We start from the raw sequence: 23704 nt of genomic DNA, 5'->3' as shown, positions 1-23704 counted from the left end.
GCCATGAGGGAGGCCACCAGGCTGCTGAACGCTTTGGTGGCAGCGGGGAATTCCCTGCGCTGCCGCAGGGCCTGTGACACTCAATTCCCTGCTCACCACAACTCTGCTCTGCAGATACCACTGCTTTCCTTGTGCCTGCAGGGATTGTGTGATTGGCCTGAGGTAGCACAGGGAGCCCTCTGCAGCCCTGCTGTCATGGGAGTGAGTGTGCAGGGCAGAGCAGAAACCCCCAGTCAGAACTGAGGAGGAGGAGGACAAGCCCCTGGCTGCAGGGGAGGCCACCCCCTTGCTGAGTGACTGAACAACTCCAGCTCTTTTGATTGTCCGAATAAAATCCATGTCCCCCATGCTTTTGGGACAATCAGGAGTTTACTGTAAATATCTGGCTCCGAACTTACAGTTGGACCCTGACATCTATACTGAATCAAAGCCCTAGTTCTGGATCCAAACTTTGCAGTCACGGCCATAAGGTAGGTACATCAGGGTGCATAAAGGACAGCACAGAAAACTTCCATTGAACTTCTTTGCTTTCCCATGGCTTGTGCTGCTTCTCTAATGTTAATTTAAATATAGTCTTTGTTTGTAAATAACCAAACACGCTTTCCTCTGAAAGATATTCCCATTACTGCTCAGACATCTCAATACATATTATGATGTGTGGCGCTCAAGCAGAAAAACATCACAAATATTTCCTTCTCAGAACAGTTACCCAGTTACCAAACGTTACTCAAAGAGCAAAGCTGTTACTTAATTTAATGTTTTAGAACCATTCAAGAGAAAGTGCTCTTGTCACTTTTGAAATTGTCTAATGCTGCCTTTGTCTCCAGGCCAAGGGAAAACAAAGTTTTTCTTCAGAGGGACAGTCTCCTTATTGCATATTTATTGTTGACTTTGTGCTTTTTGTATTACCATTCACATAAGGATCATAGACTTTGTCAAGTTCATTACTCACTAATTAATTGTAAATGGATTTCAGTGTCTAATCTAGCTTTTTATATATCTTTCTATTCTGCGCTGTTCTTAAAGGAGTCTCTGGGTAAGATAGTGGCAGTGTGATGGAGCAAGATTATTCTATGCTAAATACTGCCAGAGTCTATTACTGTAGGGCACTTTCAATGTGATAATTCCCTTGTAGATATGCCAATGTGGATTGTCCAAGTTCCCCTGGCTGGACCTGTCTGTAGGCCACTGGCTATGGCGTATTAAATAATGGCCAAGTTTTTGTTCTGGATCACCAGCACTTTTCTTTCTGAACCCCATACTCTTCTTTAAAGCCATGAATGCAAGTGTTCAGGGCAATCTCCTTTTGAGCTTGATGCCAGTCGTGTTAATTTGGTTGGGTGTAAGGAGATGCTGGTGCATAAAGCTGCATCAACTTTTCTCCCCCAAAGTACCTGTGCCATGCTTAAGTTCAACAGGGATGAAGGACAAAAGGCAGCAAAACCACTTTTTGATTGGATCTCTGGTGGCACAGTGACCGTACATCAGCCTGGATGTAGATCTGTTTTTAAATGACCTCTCCTATAGAAGCAGCTTACAGAACTTAATGAGATGAAACCAAAAAAGGTTCTATGGAAATTACTTTAAAAACCTATTGAATAGAATTCATTACAAGAGAATTCTCTAGGTTGGTTTGAGATGACTATAAAAAAATTTGTAATTCATTGTTGAATTATTTAGGTCCAGATTCTTCCACCTGTAAGTGCAGGGCACCCACCTCTCATGAGCACCCCTTCTGGTCAGGTGAGCCTGGAGTCTTTAAACAGTTCCAGCCCTACCCCCAGGGCTTTCTCTCTGGAGGCAATGGTTTTACCCTCCCTGGGCCCCTCTGACCCTAGCTCTTCAGCTGGGCCACTGAATAGTTCAGATCTCCTTCAAGAGGTTTTTTGCTGTCCAATTGTAGGCCACTTCCCCAGTGACCTATTGGGGGGGACCCAGGAACACCCACTACTCCAGGTCGCAACCCAGGGACCCTAATAACAGCCAGGTCCCACTGTGACCCTTCAGTGAAGCTTCTTTCAGTTTCCTGGGACACTTCTCCAAAGCTCCATCCTTCACCAAAGCTTCACCCTTACCTCAGGGCTCTTTTGTGTTCAGGCCCAGCAGCCATTCAGGAGCATTTCCTTGCTCCCCCAGTCCCTGCCAGCACTGAGCTGTTCATGGTGCTGCAGTTCTCTTTAGGCAGCCAGGAGCACTATCTGTAATCCTTTGCCTCTAGCAAAGAATTGACTCTGGTCTGCACTGCAGCTCCTTTTATACTAGCCTGCAATCCTCTGATTGGCTGCTTCCTGTGCAGTCTCTGTAGGCTGCTTGGAGGACTTAACTCCACTGCTCTTCTCCTGGAATGGGGGTGGGAGGACCCTGAGGCTCCAGTAGGGGGTCTCTGGGCCTAGTCCACCCTGTCATACCACCATTACTCAATTTGAATAGTGCTTTATTTCTTATAATCAATGGGATTACTGAGGATATAAGTAGTACTCAATGTGAGTAAAGGCAGTAGAATCTGGAATAAACATTTAAGTCTTTAATGCCAATCTAGAAAGGAAATTTGTTTCATATGTTATCAGTTATTTCTTTAAATTTTTCCATTTACTTTTATAAACTTTATTTTTTGATATAGAATATAATTTACTTTCCACAGTGTCTCATTAATTCTAGTCAAAGTCTCTTAAAAGTGGTTTATGGCAACAATTGTACCTATAAGGCACTGACCTGAAGTGATATTCTCAAATTTTTAATGCAGTTTTTGCATTAATAAATAATTTTGCCTAGATCTGTATGCTTGTAAATATTTGAACTCACTGGTATCACTTAGATATCTGCTTATGTTAGATCCTGAAGATCAGATAGTTAAATGGCTAAGTTTGGACCCATAAAAGTTCTTTGGGCACACAATTGCATATGTAATTACTTGCAGGTACAAAATTAAAGGGCCCGTTGAAGCCCAAATGAAAATCAGTCTTTTAGTGTATTGTGCATGGTGACTAATTGACTTATATGCAATAAACAGTTTAATATCACACTATTAAAATTTAGTTTATTTTCCTGGGGAAAAAGCAAGTTTGTATTTAATCTTGTGTAGTAGTCACAAAACAGAAAATATGGTGCCTTAGAATTATATAGGAGGCTCTCATTCACCCTGCTGAAGGAAAGGGTACTTTGTGTGCTGGGGTACATTAATGCACACTGTAAGTACTTGAAATAGCTTGTGGAGGAGGATCAGATGTCTCAGATTGGGTAACTGAGCCTTATAGGTTTACTGAAGTATGGCCATTCAGTGGTCTGTTAGAAAGGCCTTAGTCCTTTTCCAGGGGTCAGGTTCCTTTTTAGATGTAGGTAGTATCACCAATACCACAATCAGAATTGGCACTCTGATTATCTAGTCTTTAGAGGCTACAGAATCATCTTGGAACTAGAACTATGCTCTTACCACTAGACAGAGTTCAGCCAGAACAGCACTGTGACACATTGTCAAGGAGGTTCAGGGAAGCTTTCACTGATGGCTGCCCAAGATGTGCCTGCTGCATGTTAACTTGACCTCCCATCTCCATTCAAGTTTGTTTCTGAGCTGCTAGAAAGAACTTGCAGAAATGTCAAATGTCTCTTTAATTCTTTAACTGTGCTGAAATCTTACTGCCTTCATTCAGGAGCTTATTGGTAAATTCTGTTGCTGTTAACTTCAATGAGAATACAAATTTGTCAAAACGAATCTTTTAAGATACCACAGTGCATTTCATGAGTAAAAACAAATGTGAGTTTTAACCACCACCTTGTATCCTTCTTAAAGTTTGGATGATGTAGGCACTTTTTCTCATTGGAAATTCTAATAAAACCTTTGAGGAGTTTCTCCCTTCAGTTGTTTCATGTTTTACAGTCAGTTTGTCAATAATATAGGCCTACCCACCTCCTTTCCCCATTTAAGATTTTAGTCACTCTCATTTTGGTCCCTGAGCAAAAGGTAATATGAGGTGTCTCTGTGCTCTTAAGTTTGTGAAGGCATTATATATTAATAAAACTTTAAAACAATCTTAGCATACAGCTATCTAATTCCTGGATGAACAGGGCTATTTTCCCCCCAGTTACACTTCATTAACATTTTTGAGTATAAAATAAACATGCAGGGACCACTAAAAAGGCAAAACAGTAATATCCACTTTCATCTGTGCAAACACATTGTGTCAGTATGACGGCTGCTATCTTGGCTAACATCCTAAGGATTGTACTGAGGACTTCCACATTTGAAAGCATGAGCTGCTACAGTTTGAGCTAAAGAGGCAAGCTTCCACGCTTTGGGTTGTAACACCACATACCCTCTGAAGAATGGCAGAGGGGCCTGTGAAACATGCGTTCACCATTGCGTTATACCAATATGAATTAAAAATGGCAACGTTTTTGAACCATCACCCCTACTATAATTGCAGAACTCTTTATGCACTGTGTGAGCTGCAAACCTTCTCTGCTTTCTTCAAGTTCTCAAAGTGCAATATTACAAAACAAGAGAAGCTGTTCTGCTTAAGATTATAGTGTTGCCTTGGCCAGTTTTACAATTTCACATAGAAAATGAAATTAGGATGTCAGGAAAACCAAAAGAGAACTTTCATTAGTGGATACTTTAAAGCCTTAGAAGGCAGAAGATATTTTCTTTGCTTCAATTAATTTATATAGTGTCATTGTTTCTGCAATCAGGGAGAAGAACATCAAGTGGAAAGATCTATACTTTCTAATAATAGCTTGTGTATGGCTAGCCGGAAGTTCTGTCATATCCAGAGGCAATGTATAACATTTTTACTGATGTCAAAAGCAGCAATGGAAATAGATAAAAACACTAGTACAGAGTGCCATAACTCAACATTTGGGGTATCCCCCCCCCCCACACACACCACAAAAGTATCTATTTGCCTACAGTAGGTTAAAGTATATTTTATACTGACAATATCCTATTGCCTGTTAAAGATAATAAAATGTTAAACAGAGACCAGCTCTCTTGCTTAGAGAAGTTTCACTTTTTTTTTTTTCCCGCAACTTGTTACATGTGTGCTCAATGGGAGTTAGGAGGCTACTTGCCCTTTGAAAATTGTCCCCTTCATCATTGCAAGCTTATGCTTAGACACCAGTTTAAGCTTAGAACACATGCTTAAGCAACTTGCTGAATGAGGTTTAGAATTTAAGATTGGTTTTTGGTGGGATGGCTGTTTTTAAATTGACAGTAAAAGAACTCAGGATTAATCATTAACTCTCAAGTGACCAAAATCCTGTCATCTGCCGATGGCATTGTCTTTATCCTTCCATGTACTCATAATAAACAGTTTTAGAAAGGAATTCTGCATGGCTGTTGCATCTTCTAGATAAAATATGCTGTGACGAACTGCATAGGAGAGAGGATGCAGCAGTCTGAATAATAGCATAGCAATATATTCACCGCTATGACTGATTTTACAATTGCTGTTAATGTGCCATATTATTGGTCATACATGTTCATTGGGGGGCCGTATTAATGAAGGGGTTGTACATGATTTACCCTTGCATTTTTTGAAGTTTTTTGGAGGCTAATACCTACGTAACATCAAAATTCATCAACAGGATGCACCAGCGGTTCTCCAACCTCATTGCACCCTTCTGACAACAAAAAAGTACTATGTGAGCCCAGGCAGAGGCAGGAGGGGCCCTGGGCTTCACCTTAGGCCCAGCAAGTCTCACGCTGGCCTTGACCAGCCCATTCCAATGTGGGTCATGACCCCATTTTAGTCCCAACTCACAGTTTGAGAACCACTGCAATACACTTAAGGAGAGAAGGGAGATGAGTCTAAACGGTTTCAGCTTCCTTTGTTTTGGTGATCTTTCAATGACCTTAGGTTCCACAGGGCCTGATCTAGATTTGTAATAAGGCATTAATAAGGGCAAACTATTCTTAAATATTTCTCCAAGGCACTTAGCAGAAACAGAATGTCCTTCAGCATGGGGCTTATGTATTCTTTTTTTCTGATGAATTTTGTTGAATATGCTGTGTGTATCTTTTGTGACTGGGTAAGGAGCATACTACTCCCCATTTATACAGGAGCGTCTCTGTTTGGGATAATATAAAATATTGTCAGAGTGCACTATCTTTTTCCCAAACATGTTTCTCTTCTCCTCCCTTTAGAACTATACTTCGAAACACCAGTGCCACAGAACAACTAGCGATGTTCAGTGACCTTCCACAATGGTAAGAATTGAAATTGATTTACCTCATCTTGACGCATGAAGACCCTGTGTGTGTCCCTTAGTTTATTATTGTGAGTGAGCAGTGGCATTGACAGCAAAGGATGTTGAGGTGGTAGCTGTCAGGACAGCAGAAGTGGAGTTTGTGATATGCTTATGTGTCTACACTATACCCCAGCAAAACAAGGCTAAATGCTAAATTAAATTCTGATACTTTTTATTATTGCAAGTTAATGGTCTGCGTACCCTATGCTAACAAGACATTTTTCCAATGCCTGTCAGTCCTACATCTGTAGATAGTCTGTTTTGTTCAAATACATTGGAATAAAAATGTATACAGAACCTAGATGCAACTATGATCTTTAAAATCATAGAGGTTAATTGTTTCCAATTTCAGATTTCTTCTTTTAGTCTCTGGGCTATTTTTCAGAAATGTGTGACGTGGAATGGCCAATAATAAAATGTAGGGATCAAACTGTAAGATAAATTCCTCCCAATTTTAAAAATACTTTTTATCTTTTGACTTTTTCTTACTGTTGGCTGCTTTTATTTCCTACCCCCTCAATTTGATTGTATGCAAAGCTCTGCTAGGGAACCTAAAGCTGGCATCCAGCCCCACAGCTTGAAATGTGCTTTGAAATCTGTTTTTAATTAGATAAGACCCACAATAATTTAATTACCAACCCACCCACCAAATTAACTTTTGAATTTTAACAGCCATATTGTGTTAAAAAAACAAATTATTCTGGAGCAGATACCTTACTCATTTCTATCTAGGGCATTCAGGCTAGAAGTGAAGTTGGAGTCTATTGTGATGGTTTAATCTCTTAACTAATTGCCCAAATTAGTTGTGAAAACTGCCTGGTTCATACATTGCCACAAGTCAGTTTTGGCTTAATCCCTTGTTTGTGGGAGATGAAATTGCTGGCATGCATTTTATGGCCAGTTATGGGATGATCCTGGCTTCTACCTACTACACCACATTGTTATGAATTATACGGTGGATCACAGGATCTGAACATCACCCAGAAAAATCAACGAGTTGAGCCTTGAGCAGATACAAATCTGGATCCGCAGATGCGGATATCTGTGTGGATGTAAAGCAGTATCCGCGGAACCACAAGGCTCTCCCAGGAACTGCCGTCGTGAAAGAAACAGACTGTTGGCTGTCGCTCTGAGGAGCCAGCGCTCCACGCTGGCAGTTCCTCCTGCGTGGCTGTACCACCCCCAGCCCCACTCACTGAGGCGGGCACCAGGCTCACTGGCAGCTGTCCCTGGTCGCTCTCTTGTGTTCAAGTGATGCGCACGCCCCCACACAAGAGGCACAGACAGCTCTGTGGAAGAGTCTGGGACAGGGCTGGGGGCGAGGCTGCGGGCAGTACAGCTGCACCAGAGGAGCTGCTGGCACGGGGTGCTGGCTCCTGGGAGCGGCAGCCCCACGTTCTGCTCTTTTCGCTGCTGCAGTTCCCAGGAGAGCCCTGCGGTTCTGCGGATACTGATTTATATCCGCGGATATCCACATCCGTGGATATAAATGTGTATCATCACAGGGCTCTATCAATGAGAGAGGCTGTCTGTTGTTTTGTGAAGAGAACTTTCAAATCATCGATCCACTTTAATAAATTGAAGCTAACTAAATGTCACACAAATTTAAGGTCAGCAAATGGCCTGTACTGCAGATCTCAAAAAGTAATTGTCAGTGAGGAATCATCATCAAATAAGGCTGTTTTTTTGGGTGTGTGTGTGATGGGTTTGGCCACAGAGACCCCCTTTGGACTGTCACCTGATGTGCTGAGACTACCTCTGAGCCTGCTTTCTTTGCCAGCTTGGGACTTCCAGAACCCTGTCTTGTTGAGCCAGACACGGAAGCCTGATGCAACACAGACCCAGGGTCTGAACCATGCCCCCCAAAGCTGCAGACTTAACTGAAAACAGCTTAGCAAGTGCCCCTGTTTCCACCACCCAGACACCCAGCTCTCAATGGGATCCAAACCCTGAATAAATCTGTTTTACTCTGTATAAAACTTATACAGGCTAAACTCATAAATTGTCCACCCTCTATAACACTGATAGAGAGAGATGCACAGCTGTTTGCTCCCCCAGGTATTAAGCACTTACTCTGGGTTTATTAATAAACAAAAGTGATTTTATTAAGTATAAAAAGTAGGATTTAAGTGGTTTCAAGTAATAATAGACAGAACAAAGCAAAATAAAATCATTTTGGTTTTATTTTACCAAGCAAAATAAAACAAAACACATAAGTCTAAGCCTAATATATTAAGAAACGGAGTACAAGTAAATCTCACCCTCAGAGATGTTCCAGTAAGCTTCTTTCACAGCCTTGCAACAAAACCTGATGCCAACTCTGTCCACATATTTATTCAAGTGACACCATCATAGGAACTAAATCACATTAGCCATCAGGGGCTCGTTCACCTGCACATCTACCAATGTGATATATGCCATTACATGCCAGCAATGCCCCTCTGCCATGTACATTGGCCAAACCGGACAGTCTCTGCAAAAGAATAAATGGACACAAATCTGACATCAAGAATCATAACGTTCAAAAACCGGTAGGAGAACACTTCAACCTCCCTGGCCCCTCAGTAAAAGACTTAAGGGTGGCAATTTTGCAACAGAAAAGCTTCAAAAACAGACTCCAACGAGAAACTGCTGAGCTTGAATTAATATGCAAACTAGATACCATTAACTTGTGTTTGAATGGCTGGGTCATTACACATATTGAATCTATTTCCCCATGTTAAGTATCCTCACACCACCTTGTCAACTGTCTAAATGAGCCATCTTGATTATCACTACAAACATTTTTTCTTCTGCTGATAATAGCGCGCGCTCGCTCTCTCTCTATCCATCCAATGAAGTGGGCTGTAGCCCACAAAAGCTTACTCTCTAATAAATTTGTTGGTCTCTACGGTGCCGCAAGTACTCCTGTTCTTTTTGCAGATACAGACTAACAAGGCTGCTACTCTGAAACCTTTCACAGACTAGACTCCTTCCTAGTCTGGGCCCAACCTTTTCCCCTGGTACAGTCCTTGTTAGTACCAGCAGACATCTTAGGTGAAAAGCAGGGGATTCCACATGACTGGGACCCCTTTTTTCTGTCCCCCCCCTTTTTTATAGCTTTGGCGCAAGGCGGGAATCCTTTGTCTCTCTCTGTGGGTTCCAACCCCTCCTTCTAAATGGAAAAGCACCAGGTTTAAAATGGATTCCAGTATCATGTGACACGGTTACATGTCCTGTGAGACCCCGAGTCTCCATTCTTCCAAGGCTCGGCAGGTACACAGGAAGTTTTGCAAGTAAACAGAGCTATTCACAACCAATTGTCCCAGTTAATGGGAGCCATCAAGAGTCCAAGCCACCATTAATGGCCCACACCTTGCATAATTACAATAGGACTTCAGCGTTATACTTCATATTTCTAGTTTTAGATACCAGAATGATACATACAACAAATAGGATGAACACACTCAGTAGAACATAAGCTTTGTAATGATACCTTACAAGAGACCTTTTGCATAAAGCATATTCCAGTTACATCGTATTCACACTTATAAACATATTTTTTTAAAGCATATGGAGTGCAACGTCACGGGGTTGTACAGGGATCACGTCTAGGCTCAGTGCTATTCAATATTTTTATCAGTGATCTGGAAGTAAATATAAAAATGTGTGGATGACGCAAAGTTTGGCAGAGTGGTAAATGATGAGGACAGGGCAGTCATGTAGAGTGAGGTGGATCTCTTGGTAAACTGGGCCCATTCAGACAAAATGTATTTTAATACAGCCAAATGCAGAGTCATACTTCTAGGAAAAAGAACATAGGGCTTACCTACAAAATAGGGAACTGTATCCCAGAAAGTGGTGACTCTGAAAAGGATTTAGGGGTCATATTGGACAAAATGAGCTTCCAGTGCAATGCTATGGGAAAAAGGGCTAACTTGACTCTGGGATGCAGAAACAAGGGAATAATGAGATGGGTTTATTTCTTTGTATGTGGCATTTGTGAAACCAATACCGGAATAAAATGTCCAGCTCTGTCCCTATTTTAAAAAGATATTGAACAATTGGAGAGTGTCCAGAAAAGATCCAGAAAAATGATTTGAGAGCTGAAGAAAATGTCTACAGTGAGAGGCTGAAGGAGCTTCATCCCTTTAGTTTATCAAAAAGAGTGAGAGGTAATTTGATTTACAGTGTATAAGTACCTTAATGGGGAGAAATTACTGGATACTTAAGGGCTGTTCAATCTAATTGCTAAGGCATAAAAAGCAGCAGTGTCTGGAAATTGAAGCCAGACAAATTTTAAATTAGAAATAATGCACATTTTTTTTAATGGTGAGGGTGATTAATAATTGAAACAAACTGCCTAGGGAAGCGGTGGATTCTCCATCTCTTGAGATCTCCAAATCAAGACTGGAAGATATTTTGTTAGTCAAACACAAGTTACTGGGCTTAATACAGGGTAACTGGGTGAAATTCAATGGCCTGTGTTTTATATAGGAGGTCAGACTAGATGAGCTAACATTCCCTCTGGCCTTAAAATTTCTGAATCTATGCTTTGAACTGTTCCACTTGTGCAAAGTGACACTAAAAGCAGAATGTCTAGCTGCCTGAGGATTCCCCAGCGATGGGGAATCCCTTTCTGGTATAAAGCAAGCGTATTGGCTCCTGGTGTACTGGGCAGGCTCAGGGAAAAGGAAGCATGCTCAAAGTACCCCTCTTCCAGGCTTCCCCAAGTTGTATTTCTGAACAGGTCCCCTGCCAGGATTAGGTGGACCTTACAGTGGTTTAAGGCTACCTTTGTATCACTCCCTCCCCCCGGACTCCTGTGTGGCACTAGGACCCAATGATTGGGCCATTAGTATTGGGTACCCTAAATCAGGACTTTCTTCTGAGATTGAGCAACACAAAATGGAGAAGTCCCTTTTTGACAATACCCCCCTCTCCCATTATGGTTGCTTAGCGAAAACTCTAGAAGTCTTCTTCCTTTTCCTCCTGTTCATATCCTTCCCTTTCTCCAACACTCCTGATCTAATTTCCTCCCTTCTGGGCATAATCAGTTTAGGAAAAGTCTGGCATAAGTGTCTGTCTCTCAAACTAGTCCGACTGTTGCTAGTCATCTACATCAAACAAAAGAACATCAAAAAAAATTTGGTGGCAAACTTCATAGAATCATAGAATATCAAGGTTGAAAGGGACCTCAAGAGGTCATCTAGTCCAACCCCCTGCTCAAAGCAGGACCAATCCCCAACAAAATCATCCCAGCCAGGGCTTTGTCAAGCCTAACCTTAAAAACAACTTCTTTAACAAAAATGTCCAAGTGAAGGAGGAGGATCAGAAGAGGCAGACACTTTTTTTGTTCCAAGCTAATCTGGCACTAAGAAATGATTATTTACACTTATTTATAGTGTGGCTATTATTATCCTTCCATTTATTTTAAAGGAAACGAGATATCCTTTTCCTTTGTGGCAAACCATACTGCACCCAAAGAAGAAATGTTCTTTGAAGTCCAACAGATTTATTAAGAGTCATTGTTAGCTGCTTTTGAGCTTCCCTTAGTATGGGATTAACATGAGTAAAGGAAAGGAAAAAAGAAAGCCATCCCATTTTTTTAAATCAATACATCTTGGAGGAGGGGAACTAAAATTGATGTCTTGCCAACTACGTGGACTCGAGGCCTTTGAGTGTTCCTGGCCAAATCCCAACTCACTCCAAATTTCTCTTGTTTTAACAAATGAATATAGTATTATTCTTTGTTTCCTGTTCTAAACTTGTGTCGCATTGTTTTGTAGGACTTGGGATCATCCCTTGTGCTGCAGAGCAAAGGTGGCTGGAATGATCTTCTGTCTGCGGATGGATGTTGTAGGGAGCTTCTTGCCATTTTAGTTTATCCTCCATATCATGTTGTCGACGTGCTAGTGCACTGAAGCAAAATGAACGGGTTTGAGGTGGTGCACTCATGTCCCAAAGAGAACTCATTTTTTTTGCCAGGTACAGATAAGCTACTGCTTTTACCTGGCCACCTAGGAGCTTCTGAAAAAATTTAGAACACGTGTATAAGCCCTGAGTCTGAGGGTATGTCTACACAGGAAAGAAAAACCCATGGCTGGCCCATGCCAGCCGACTTGGGCTTGCAAGGTTTTGACTGCTGGGCTGTTTCATTGCTGTATAGACTTCCGGGCTCTGGAAGGAACTCAGGCTCTGGGGCCCTCCCACCTAGCAGGGTCCCAGGCTCCATTCCAAGCCTAGAAGTCTACGCAGCAATGAAACAGCCCCATAGCCTGAGCCCTGCAAACCTGAGTTGGCTGGCACAGGCCAGCCACAGGCTTTTCTTTGCTGTGTGGACATACCCTGATTACCCTCGCTTTTCTGATCATTAGAGTTCAGCAGAAAGCTGTAGCGGGAAAATTCCTGCAAATGAACTTTCTGACTCCCATCCTGTTCTACTCCCAGCTGTTGGGACTGTCACATCCCCACACCTACCTGGGTGAATTTGCTGGAATATATGGTAGTGATCAAGCAGGAAATGTCTATTTAACTGGTTTTGAATGATCATAACTATAAACAAATCCATATATGAAAGGCTAAATACATCAGCAAAACACCTTTGTAATACTATGAAAATTACTGTAGCTATAACATTTTCAAATCATATTGCCATATCACCTGTGTAGAAAATGTTCCAATTTGATGACAAAATACACAAGCAGACATTTTCCCGTATTATAGTGGATCCTATTCCATCTTCTTGACACCTCTGTGTGGCATTAAAATTTTCTGTTACTTTTATTCAGCACTTGGAAGAAAATAATTTTTAGACTGGTACATTTTGTATCTTCACATATACAGACAGATAATTTCCAGCTTGATAACTTCTGTTTGCTAATGTCTAAATCCTTGAGAAATACAAAGTATAGTTTTTGAGACTGTTATTCACTAAATGAATTTGTTAGAAACTAGCCGTTAGATGGGTGGAATGCTATAAAAGCCAAACTAAATTAAAACTATGCTCTTATTTACGCCAGTGTAAATCAGGAGGGGTTCCGGTGAAGTCAATGGAGTTACATCAGTGCAAAAATGGTATGAGATTGGAATCTGGCCACAAGTATTCAAATAATTTGCTAGGAACAGACATTGTACAAGCAATGAAGCAAACCTATAGAGTTCAATTCAGATGTTAGGGTGATGCATCTCATGTAACTCCTATGGGAGCTATGTATTGATATGAGGCTAAGCCCAGATATTGGTAAGTTATGTTTCTATGTATGGAGAGAAATGTTATGAAAGTTAACTTGCTTGCTTTCTTCCTAGTCTGCAGTCCCCTTCTACTTTGCAAACAGACTTCTGGCTCCTTTTGACTTTCCTTATCTCTGGTGAAGGGTTTCTAGGAGAGGAGACTCCCATTAGGGTCACTTCTTTTGATGTAGGTAGATTTCTCCTTCTTTCTGGTTTAGAAAAGGCTTGTGTTTTCGATGACAGGCTTTCCTCAAAGAACTTGGCAATAGGACATAGCTCTAGGGAACCAGCTCAATAATCCCAGCCCTTTCTTGCAGTGCCCCATTGTTGTTACCATCCCCTGGCTGTTTGTTGGCCTATGGCTATATGAAATGAGCTTGATCTCTCTCAAATTTTGCATGGACAACTGTCCCTCTTACCCCAACTATGCTACAGCTGGTGCTACTCACCACTATTGGGTAACTCAGCAGAAAGCCTGAGGACAAAATGAACCTGGAGGCTTGTGGATTGTATTCTGTGTTCTGTGGATTGTGGACTTCAACCTCCACATTTCTTAACCTTTCATGAGCCCTGAATTCACAAACTTTTTTTAAAAAAAGACCTGTGCTTTCCTCCTCTGTTCTACAAAAGATGGCTCCAAACATGGATGGTTGCCCCTTTATTTATTACTTGGTAGCTAGCTTTTCAGTCTGAGTTTTTTCCACACTCACTAACAAAAAGGTTTTTGTTATGAGCGGTTAGTATTATTAAAAACTCCCTTAGGTCAGTAGGCACCATCAGGTGTGAAAGCTTGACGTTTTTCAGAATCAGTTGTGCGATGGGGGACACTCAGCTCTCATGTGTGCCTCCTGTCAGCTGAGTGTGGAGCTGAAATCTTTTTTCCTGCTCCTGGCACTGCCTGTAGATTGTCGACCTAACTGGTATGTGTTCAGTGGCTTAGCCCTCTGTCCAAGTCACACAATCAAAATTTAATTAATCCCTTCTGGGGGTATCAAAGGTCCAGCAAGGGCTATCTGTCTGTCCTTATCAGTGTTTTCAGCCCTCTCTTTGGGCCCTTTGCATCTAACCCCTTTCTTGCTTGTTTGGGTTTTCTTTGTTTTTTGTAAAAAGTCCAACTGGAACTGTTGGTCTGCCTTCAGCCTTGTCTTTAGGCCCTTTAAATTTAGCCCCTTTTCTTGGGCTTTTAAACTAGATGTGTCCTCTTGCTGGGGCTTAGGCCACTCCAGCACTGGCTGGTGGGGGGAACCTGGGCTTGCCCACTTCTGGGTGGGCCTCTTCCCACCTGGCCTCTTGACCTCTGTCCGTTACCTTAAGGCTAGAGCCCAGAGGTCTTCTCCCTCCCAGGCTTAGCTAATGCAGCCCATCGAGCTCCCTTTGGCCAGAGTAGAGCACCCTTCCTAACCCCTCTGGCCCCACTCAGGCCCTGCAGCTCCTTTTATCTGAGCGTGCTGGCCTCTAATTGACTACTTCTGGGCAACCTGTCTAGGCAGGCTTGGAGGGCCCACCTTCACTGTTCCTTTCCTGGGATGTGGTGTGCTGGGACCTCCAGCAGGGGGCCTCAAGTGCCAAGTACAAATTGGTACATCTCAAGTACAGATTGGTACATCTCGCCCATCACAAATTGGTACATCTCCTATTTGGGGAACTGGATCACACTTTTTGGGTCTGCTGCCTTTACCATCACTTAAAATAAAAGCTGAGTGCATAACATTTGTCATGTGCTCCCCTGTTTCCTGAAGTGCCAGTCAATGTAAACTCCAGCTATTTTACTGAAAATAAAGATCTCTCAGGGTCTGAATTTTGCAGATGATTTTATTTAAGCAAATGGTTGCCTTAAAATTTTACCACAGAATAAAGTGTTCTGGGTGTCAATCAGGCTGTATCTCCACAGGGGAAAAAAGGCTACTTAAGAAACAGCAATATTAATAACATTTGTACTCATCTATAATTGATGTCCATAAATGGGATATCTTATTGTTTGATTTTTCCTTCCACAGTGTTAATATTATACTAAAAAACCCCCCAAACCCTGAAGAAATTCCATATGTATTTTGCTTAGCAAACACCAATGATTAGGTCAGAATTTTAGAAGAGTTTCTATTTGTATAGAATAGCATTAATTTTATATTCTTTCCTAGCCCGGATGAGAGAAAAAAACAAATAATTTATTCAGACAAAACCAGCCTACATGAATCATTTATTTAGCCTGTGCTCATAATTTTAAGAGCTCACTTTTTATGCAGCAAGATGCAAATCAATAGAAAATTTCTGAGGGTGATTTTGCCCAAAGAGAAGTGATAGTCATATAAACAGCACCCCCTACATGGGAAATCAGTATGTGAGCATGGGGAATAAATCTGCACTAGGCAATGCCATGTTTTTACAAAGTAACCCTAGAAAGATCAGCAGTAAGAGAAACAGTTCTGTGTCCTTAGCATTCAGAAAGTACTCTCAGTGAAGGGTCAGGGAGAAAAAACCTGCAGTCAGGTTACACAGATATACATTCAGAATAACTTCCCTGAAGTTTATTGGTGTTACTTAGGATCTTCATCAGTGTGATTGAGAGCAGAATCTGACTCACAATATTTAGTTTAGGGATGGACAAACATGCTAGGATAACATAAGAAGTCTTCTAACTTCCCTGCACCTTCATCCGTTTTCAGAACTAAAATCAATTGGAGAAAATCCTGGTCCCATTGAAGTCAATGGCAAACAATCCACTGAGTTCAATGAGAGCAGAATTTCCCCATGTCGAGAACATTCTTACAGAGGGAAGGGCTGTTTTTTTTTTTCTCCTGCCTATAGGTGGGGTGGGTACAACAGTTTTTGTGGCCCGGAACAACAGAGAAATCCATCACTGCTGGACAAGATTAAATATGTAGCTAATATAGATTGTATACACTGATCTTAATGCTAAAGTGCCAAGTATTAATTCTCTATTATAATGTATAATGTGTTGATCTGTATAATTTAATGTATAATGAATAAAAAAATTCAACAACATTCGTCAACACACTAGATTAGGCAAATGCATGATTAATAGAAAACTTTTTTCTTTTAAATGTATGTTGGAACCAATAATGCACCTATGACAAGAATGAGCCAGGCAGCATAGATACTGGCTAAAATACTATAACAGTTTGTTAATATTGCAGTTTCTAATAAACGAAATTGCTTTTGGTGAACATAAATAGTGCCTTAAGTGTAAGTTATAACAATGGTTCAAAACTTTAAAGGACCATCATTAGCTGACTAACCTGGACATTTTATATTTTGCATGTGATTTTTCTATGTAGCCAGATGGCTGTGTTGCCTGAAACTCTATTTGTCAGCCAGAAATATTATTCTGGTTACTGCAGCATAAACCATTTGTTGTATGCACTCTTTGGAAACATCAAAATAGCTCAGAAATAGAGTTTGGAGTTGACACTACAACTCCCAGGCTTGATTTTGTATTTTCTGCTTTTGGGGGGGCACTTGGGGACAAAGAATATCACTGTACAACTGAGCAGGTAAAGCTGATTCTCATATGCACTGAAAATGTGCAAGAGGCCTGAGGATTCATATAATCAAAAGGTCTGACCAGGATAGTTTCTGTAATATGAAACCTTAACTTTATAATGCCTTATATTTACACAGCACAATTAATCTTAAAGTGGGAGATTTTCAAACACACAGATGGCAGTTAGGCACTCCACTCTCTCCAAAAGTGATTTCCAGTCTGAAATGGAAGATGTAACAAACTACAGGAGTCAAGGGACACTGACCCCTATTATGTGACAAGGACAATAAACTTTTATCTTAATCCAGGTCAGGGGACTGGGACCAGGGAATTAAATTCAGTTTTTCGCCTACTCTGCTTTCATGCTCTTATTTCAGTAAATACAGTGAAATGCAATTATGTCACAGGAGGAAAAATGGAATACATTCTCTTCCAATGACAATACCTACCAGAGTATTTTGAAGGGAAGAGAAGAATATCTCCTGTTTGAAATTAAGGAAGAAATTTAATTGGGGAGAAGCTAATTCCATGTTTTAGGAATTGGGCCAGGACACCAAGACTAATACTCCCACTTCTAAGAGAAGTGCAGTTGTAATCTTCAATGACCACAAGCTGTCTACCTTCAACATAGCAGTTTCATCACTAGTGACCCAATGAAGACTCAGAGGGAAGAGGACTAGCTACTGAGATAACAGTGCCACTTGCTATGACACTTCACCTTTGCTTGGAAGTATTCCAACTAAGTGTTGAGAGAACTTGTGTGTGCTTAGATTGTTAGATTAAAAAAAAATCAAAACTCAAGGTGTTTTAGCCTTAGCTATCCATAACATATCTATTTCAGGTCCATCAGTTTGGCATCTGTGGCTACCCTTTTGCTTCACTATGGACATTTCAGTGATGTACTGCAAAGAAAGAAAGAGAGTAACAAGTGTATGGTCCTCTGGCACTTTTTACCTTTGCCAAATTCGTTTAAATTCAGGGGAACTGAAATACTCCTGTTAGACCTAAAAGGTATTAAGTAAGAGAACACATTATACTCTTCTTAATTGGCAGGCATTTAACTTGGACGACTCTCAGGCAACTGAATTAGTTGAATGATAATGACTGCCATTTATTCAGAACAATATTAGCAAAAATTCCACTTAGAGTATGATCCTACTCAGATTAAGGTCAATTATAACTTCAATAGAAGCAGGATTAGACCTTTTAAGGGGGAGATTTCAGATGCTACCAAGAGGTTAAGTGGGTTTCACCTAGCTGTTATATGCAGGTAATATTTTTGGCTACAGTTTTAAAATATGGAAGTTGTCAGATTTAAAAAGGGAAAGAATTAACCAGGAAATCACCAACCCCCAAAATGAACTTTTTCCTAATGTTTATTTAGAACAATATTTTATTTCATATTAATTTTACAACAGCTTCTTGTGTTCACTGCAGTGTCCACTTAATCAACATCCAGTTAAAATGACTATGTTGTAATTAACATACACTATATCTAAATAATAAACAAAAATATTTGAGAAGTCACAAGTGATATTGAAAGGTAACGTATTTTAAAAAATGCTAAAATGAATTTTTTTGTTACAGATCACACAATTTAAACTAGGATAATTTCTTTCTAAGGAATCAATCATCTTCATGATTAGCCACAACTTGTTGGAGGTTACAAAGAAACTGCCCCTAGAAGCAGGACATTCTGTAATTGTCTGTCTCTGATGGGCTTTATTACTCATTGCTCTGAAGCATCTGCTACTGGCCGTTGTCAGAGATTAGCAAATTGGCTAGATCAGTGTTTCACAACAAGTTGGTAGTGACCGCCCCCGCCAAGGGGAATAATGAAAAATAATTAGTGGGAGGGGGGCCACAAGGCATTGAAAACTTTAGTACAATCTAAAACAAAGAAAATCTTACTCCCTCACTTTCCCCTCACCTGTACCTTTCAAGGTTAAGTATTCCCTGTCAAGCTCTCAAAGCACTCTCAAATTATGTAGGCTTATCATTGTTGGTATTGTTAGTACCTGTTAGTAAATATTAATACTTCTAGTTCTTTCTTTCTGTAACTATAGTAACTATTCTTTAGAATCTTTATCTCCAACAAAGAGCATGTCTGAATCCTAAGACCCAGAACATTGGTCCTTGACCAGTAAGTAAACCTATTCAGGAATTTATCTATTCTGCTGTATTTTAACATCCTGAGGCATCTTCATGTCTATTCAACTCCAGATATTCTTGGAAACCATCTCTCTCTCTCGCACACATATATACACTTGGGACACTAATAAAGGATGATTGTTACAGTAGATCTTTCCTATAGGGGAATCAACAGGGAAGAATGATGGTGGGGTAAGAAGGACCCGCTGAGAGAGATTATCTTGAAGAATTGTTAGTCCCCTCAGGTGTAAATAATCATACCGTCACACATAAATCAAGTAAACTGAGAATGTATAGAAATGACATCACAACATATGTTCCTGGGAGAATATTCTTGGCACCGAGGTTTCCTTTGTCTGAAACCCTATGTAATGATACTGATATGGGAACTTAGTTGAGGGAATGAAAACTGTGTCCTTTCCAGATGCCAGAGACACACATATCCAGTGCTTAGTCTGACGATAAAGGGTGGTAATGTATCTCTTACTTTCAGTATTCTCTATAGTGCTGTACTAATCTTTTCTTGATAATCTTAGATTAAATAATTCCAGTTGAGCCTGTTATTTCGACAACCTTGAGTCATTAACTCAGACACACAACAGTATTGATATATTTACTATGAAAGCAAGAGTAAAAGAGTGAAATGTTTGACTTGGACATATGGGGTCAGCAGCCTGAAAAATGAGATGCAGTAGGCTAGATGAACTGCTGGTTTCATCCCATAATACATTTCCTATGTAGTTTTATAATCCATTAGATTTTTGTCCATAATTTTCTCAATTCATCCAAAATGGGTGGAAATTTTAAAAGATGTCCAGAAAACCTCCAATTCAATCATAACATAGCAGCAGTAAATTAGACTCTGATCTTGGCCTCATTGAAATTAATGGGAGCTAGGGAGCAAGCTCAGGCCCTAAACTAAGTCTAAATAAGTTTTCAATTAATAAACTAGTCGTGCTTTAACAAGTCCTAACTATTAATATTAAATGTCTCCAGCATCAGAAGCGGTTTGGTCAGTTACCACCCACAACCTAGAACATTCACGGAAGAACCTCTTAGTAACTAGGTGCCATTTCGTACTTTGGGGATGTGCATGAGTTTTGGCATAAAACTATAACATTTCCAAAATATAGATAATGTTCTGAACACCAGTTTAAAGCGGTTTTTCTCAACCAGGAAATATAATAAGATGAGGGTACAATAAAATGACCATTCGACTATATTTTGAATTTGAGGGTTTATCGGACTGCTGTAATGTTTGAAATATAGGAAAACAGCTCAAAGGGCATTTAATCCTGTTACAGTGCAGTGCTATACTTTTCTTGAGCAAAAATAAAGATGGTAGGTTGCTGGGTACAGTAACAAAGACGCATAGAAAATGTTCCAGGGCCCACTTTTTTAAAATGGAGAGGGGAGACTCTCCTAGGAAAAGGAGAATTTCTCCCCCTTTGATAGTTTTATATCTCTAGCTGAATAGTAGCAAGGTCTGGGTAAATGTCCAGAAGGTAAATTTTTAAAATGATAAATAGCTGAACAGTTTTAAAACATCCCTAAGCACAAAGACATTTGTATTCAGTGGGAGTTAAATTGAGTGTTAGCTGTGAATTTGCTTTATAGTTGCATATAGCAATTAATGTTTCCCTTTTCCACGCTGAGGCAAAGTTATTATGAAACACTTGGCAAAAAACCTGGAGCTGTGTTGTCAGCATCCTTAAAATATACATTAATAGCGCGCTCTCTCTCTCTGCGTAAGCAACTCTCTCTAGTTGAACTTCTGCAATAGGAATATAGACCCTCTCCAGGTTACGTAAGTCAGACTGGGACTAATCATTAAGGTGGGAAAGTCAAGTTTAACTGTTGCATGTTTACAAATTATTTTTTAAAATGTCTTGTTACAAAATAAAGGAAGGTTGGCTTAGTGGTTAGGGTATTGGCCTAAAACTCAGGAGATCTGTGTTCAGTTCCCAGCCGTGGTACAGACTTCCTGTGTGTGACTTCAGTAAGTCGCTTGATCTCTCTGTGCCTCAGTTCCCCATCTGTGAAACGGGAATGAGAATTCCTTTCCTCCCATCCTTAGTCTGTCGTCACTGTAAAATCATCAGATCATTTCTCTTACTATATGTTTGCATGATGCCCACCACAATGGGGCCCTGCTCTCAGATGGGAGCCTCTTGGTGCTACCAGAATATAAATAATAAAACGAAGAAACTATCGGTCACTGTGAAATGAGATGCGAGGCTCTGCTATAATTAAGCATTGCATAAGGTTCTCCTTTTTAGTTTGCCTTAGAGGCTTCAGAATTGCAGGCAGATCATCTTAACAAAGATGAAAAGCAATTATAGCTGTGCCATTCTCACCACTATTGTCAAGGGCCTGTTAGCAGGTTTATTATAATAGGGCTAGTCTAAATGTACTCTAAATTTAGTAATCTAAAATAACTAAAAAAATCTAAATTTACATGGAAAAAATCACTCCGTTAACATCTGATAGGCAACTCCATTCTACATTTTGTCCTTTAGTCCTTTCTTTAGTAATAAGGGCAGACTGGTTGGTAGGGGACTGGTAATCAGATACAGAACATCTTAGCTCAGATCTCTCATTTGAAATGCGGCCCAGGCTGGTAGTGACCAAAAAAGTTAGTATCTTTTAGCTGCTTTGTGGCCTTATAGAAAATAAGTTTCTTCAAGGAGCATGTGTTTATATCATAAGACACATCACCACAATGGGCCCTCGTACTCACCTGTAGTGAGACAAGCCAAGAAGTGAATATTCAGTGAGATGAGCCACTTCTCAGCTGCAGAGAGGAACAGTGGTAACGCTAAATCTCCTGAGTAGAAAAACATAGGGGAGAGCTTCTCTCTCCAGGACAGTCAGTTCCATGCTTTAAGCAGCACAACATTCAGGCAATATTAATAATATGGCTGGCTGCTCAAGTAAAAAGGGCTCTGAAGAATACAGCTAGAATATTCAGCTATATCTGAAGCAACTGAGAGCAATTCCAACAGATTTGAGGTCTATTGTATTAATGCTCAGTCCTGCAAATACAAGATTACCTTTAAGCATGTGAATCATCCTATTGGACAATTCATGTGCTTAAAGTTATGCCCATGCATTAGCATATGCAGGAGCAGGGCTTTAAGCTATGTCCCTCTGATAGCCCGTGGGCAATGTTAGGTGCCCATCTGGGGGCTGCCAAGACCCACTGGCTCTTCCCCAGCCCATATGGCTGGAGGGAGCAGATCTGGATCTTCTGAGGCTAGAGACAGCCCTTGGAGTTACTAGATTGACCCTAGCAGCAGCAGCCAGGACGTGGAGAGAGGGCCAGCTTTGCCCCTTTCCTTCTGGACCTTCACTGCCCCGGATGCCAGTGATTGCAGCAGATTGGTTTTTATAATTTGTATCCTGGGCATTATCTTCTATCTGCTGATTGGTTTCTTGTCCTAACCTCTGCCAGCTTCACCCTTCCACACTATGCTTAATCCTACTTTCTCCATCAGCCCTTTTCTCCCTCCACCCCGGTCTCTTTCCCCCACTACTTTGGTCTTGCTAACCCCTCCTCCTGCTAGTCTCTGTTGCAGCACTTTGGCCCCTTAAAAATAAATGGATAGAGAGAGAGAGAGAGAGAGATGGGAATGAAATGAACAAGCTTTGGGAACACCAGCACTCTGATCACTTTTGTGACGGGGCAAGGCCAGATGGCTATAGAAAAGTAGTGGGAGATAGATATATTAGCTCCAGGCTAAACAAATCCCTGGTACCAGGATAAGTGAAATGGCAGCTGCTCCAGGTCAATTAAGACACCTGGGGCCAATTAAGAACTTTCCAGAAGGCATGGAGAATGCTAGGTTGATTGGGACACCTGAAGCCAATCAGGGACTGGCTGAAACTAGTTAAAAGCCTCCCAGTTAGTCAGGTGGGGGCAGATGTCAGGAGCTGCGGGAGGAAGTTGTGTTGTTGGAGAGACTGAGCAGTATGCACCGTATCACGCACAAGGAAGGAGGCCCTGAAGTAAGGGTGAAGTGGAGCTTGAGGAAGTGAGGGCTGCTGTGGGGAAGTAGCCCAGGGAATTGTATGCATCATGTTTCTAAAAGGTCAGCTACCATAGCTGATACTATTAGGGTCCCTGGGCTGCAGCCCGGAGTAGAGGGCGGGCCTGGACTCCCCCCTTTCCCCCCCTCCTGATTAATCACTGAGACTGGGAGACAACAGAGACTGTGCAAGGGAGGATAGTTTCTCCTCACCTCCCTCGCTGGCTCATGATGAAAATGGCTCAGTAGACTGCGACCCTTGTCTCTAGAGAGAGAGAAGGGTTATGTGGAGGGTCACGGTGAGCCTCTGAGGTTAGCAAAGTCTGCCAGGAAATGCAGGACCCACGGAGACAAGGACAGAGCTTTGTCACACTTTGTTTTGATGCCTGTGTCGACAGTTCAAGCTGGGTGTTGGATTCTCAGGACACAAACCCATGCTAGCTCAAAGCTGGGACACAGCAAAGAAAGTGGCTGAGGTGTCTCCCTGTGCTGGGCCTGCTGCCCAGGGTCCCCCTCGCTCTCTCCAGCTGCTCACCGCACCCAGCTCCAGACTGCTCCAGCCCCAGCT

Source organism: Eretmochelys imbricata, chromosome 7 (genome assembly GCF_965152235.1).
Source record: "Eretmochelys imbricata isolate rEreImb1 chromosome 7, rEreImb1.hap1, whole genome shotgun sequence".
Lineage (NCBI taxonomy): Eukaryota > Metazoa > Chordata > Testudines > Cheloniidae > Eretmochelys > Eretmochelys imbricata.
The sequence above is the reverse complement of the archived record's forward strand: the minus strand, read 5'-3'. Positions refer to the sequence as shown.